This window comes from Callospermophilus lateralis, chromosome X (assembly GCF_048772815.1).
Source record: "Callospermophilus lateralis isolate mCalLat2 chromosome X, mCalLat2.hap1, whole genome shotgun sequence".
Classification (NCBI taxonomy): domain Eukaryota; kingdom Metazoa; phylum Chordata; class Mammalia; order Rodentia; family Sciuridae; genus Callospermophilus; species Callospermophilus lateralis.
In genome coordinates this window covers 9061111-9063973 of record NC_135325.1, presented here as the reverse complement: position 1 = coordinate 9063973, position 2863 = coordinate 9061111, and the positions used below count along the sequence as shown (strand labels likewise).

The 2863-nt window shown below is 38.2% G+C and overlaps 1 pseudogene; it reads right to left on the bottom strand.

Annotated features, from left to right (window-relative positions):
- Positions 1–200: 200 nt before the first annotated feature.
- On the bottom strand, positions 201–1220 carry LOC143639016 (small ubiquitin-related modifier 2 pseudogene; annotated as a pseudogene).
- Between the last annotated feature and the right edge of the window lie 1643 nt (positions 1221–2863).

Here is a 2863-nt window from a genome sequence, read left to right as displayed (position 1 = left end):
TTCAGGTTTTATAAAGACTTAAATAGAGGGCAGCAATTCCTGTTTTTCTAAGGAGCAATCATGGAGGGAGGGAAGGGACTTCATTTCCTATGTAGTACATACATGTTGTTTGTTCTCTTGATCTACTCAGAATTAGCTCTCCCTGTCTAAATCAGAATCCACAATGTTACCAAATCTTATTTTTTATTTTTTTATTTTTTTTTTTAAACAAGAAGTTTATTTAAACAACAAGACGCTTGACTTGAAGGGAAAACTATCTAGGAATCTTTTTTAAGAGTAATTTACCCCTACTTAAAGACAGATTGCCCTACATGTAACAGCTACGTACAAAAAAGTTATAAAATTGTCCTTGGTTTTACAATGATAAATGAAAAACATTAAAATTCTCCAATCGAACAAGGTATGCAAGGATTTTTATGTTGTTCAGGTTTTTTTTGTTGTTGTTTTTTGTTTTTTGTTAAAACAGTGAGAGCAAAATAACTTACTGGAATATAAAGATAAGAGCTGAATGAGCATGCCACTAATGGAGAAAGGGAATATTTTCACAGAACCAGTATTTTTCCCCATCCCATCTCCATTTGATGTCAATCAAAACATATCATTGGCCATTTAGTTTAAAAAAAAATGCAATATGCTTGTGCACATACACCAGTTACTTTATGTACAATAAAGGAATGGGGAAGGGGAAAATGAAAGAATAAAGAAAACTATACTGTAGTAGTCAGGATGTGGTGGAACCAAATTGCAGTTTTCTAATTGAGAATGTATTCTTGGTCTGTAAGAACAGAGTTCTGGAGTGAAGTAGCAGGTTCCCTTTCTAGTAGACACCTCCTGTCTGCTGCTGGAACACATCAATTGTATCTTCATCCTCCATTTCCAACTGTGCAGGTGTGTCTGTTTCATTAATTGGCTGCCCGTCAAATCGGAATCTGATCTGCCTCATCGACAAACCCTGTCGTTCACAATATGCTTTCATTAGTTTACTAAGTGGTGTATGCCTCTTAATCTTAAACTGCACCACAGAGCCATCCTGCCCCGCCACCTTCAAGTTAATATGATCGTTGTTCTCAGTCTTGACTCCTTCCTTGGGCTTTTCGTTGGCCATGGCGAGCGCCGGAGTCTCCTCAGCTGCCGCTTCACAAAAGAGGTACCAGGTCCGCACCGAAGGAGCACACAAGCAGCTCCAGGAGCGGCAGAAGAAGGAGGTGGCAGCGGTGGACGAGGGAGAGGGCGCGCGCACCAAATCTTATTTTTTATTAACTTTTTGCTCGAACTTAACTTCATCCTCCTCTGCTATACTTAACCCAACCTCCTCCTCCATCCACAAATCTGACCCCTGGGTCTTTGGCTCTTTGCACAGAGGGATTTCTTGGTTTTAAAGTCATTGGTCAGAAGCCAAGAAAATAATAAACATAACAGTGAAGGGTGATACTAAAATCAACAAGGGAAGCAACTTATCAAGTTCAAACTGTGTTAGGCACCAGGCCATGTCCTTTAATCCTCATAACAATTCTCTCTAGGTTATTATCTTCATTTTACAGATAAAAAACTAAAGCTCAGAGAAGTTAAATATGTCACCCAAGGCCATGGAGCTATTAAGTTGTATGTATTAACCAGACCTGTCAGAATCCAAAGCTCACATTCTAAACCCTATCATCTCCTACTGTCACATATTTAGACTGCATAACTCTAATGATAACATAGTAGATTCATTGAATAAATGTAAGTATGCAAAATACATCACAGATTCAAACACAAAGAATGGGGGATAATTTCGCACAGAGAAAGTCCCCAACACTTTGGTAATTCTGTAGCCAGTTGGATAAATCCAGATTTCCAATGCCCAGATATCTTGAATAGACCCAAAATTAACAGGTTTCTCCTTAGCAGTGAGAGTCCCATGCTGGGCCAAAGATAGGTATGGAAAATTCACATCCAATGTGGAAGTCATGTGTGCATTAATGGTTGAGCACCACATAGAGCTTTTGGGAGCTTCTGTTCAAAGAGCCAAGGTCTACTGAAATAGCATTTGGAGAACTTACAAATAATATAAAGGAGAGAAATTAGAGCAACAGTAACCCTCTAAATCTGTTGGTTTGTCTTCATCACAACTCCCAAGATACAGAAAAGAAAGGCTAAAGGGCATTTGGTGTTGTAGTAAATAGCACAGCCTTGGAGTTAAAAAGAAACAGGTTAATACCTGGTTCCACTAATAGTTATATGGCACTGAATAGGACACTTTTTCCAATCTGAAAGATGGGAATAATAATAACAACACTGCAATCATTTCTAATTCATAAGGTTTCTGTAAGGAAGACACTAGACTATGGCTGTAAAATATTTAGTACAAGTTAGCATGTGGGAATCACTTAATAAATGATTATCATTACTATTTTATTGTTGTGATGAGTATTTCCTTCTATATTGCAAGCATTTTGAGCCCAAGATTAAGTGACTTGAGTGGTTCCTCCTTGTGGAGGGGCATGCAGCTGGGGCAATGACAGGGCACAGCATCTACCTCTTTTCTCCATACTCCCTGTCTCTGAGTTTGTTTTGCCACACAGTAACACTGTGCTCAGCCCACTCAATGCCAAAATTCACATCAACATCTGAAATAACATCTTCAAGATGAAAGGAAAAACAGATAAAAGGATGCCAGGATGTCTCAATTCAAGCCATGAGAAATGTAGCTAAATGTGTTATTCTTCTCATCCCATGTGAACACAAGTGCCTTGTACCTGACACATAGTAGCTCGGTAACTAGTATACTGGGGAAAAAAATCTCAATTGAATACCTAATCATCTTGAAAGATGCTAGACCTATGTTTGCCAATTATTTTTATTATAGAAAGTTTTAAATGAA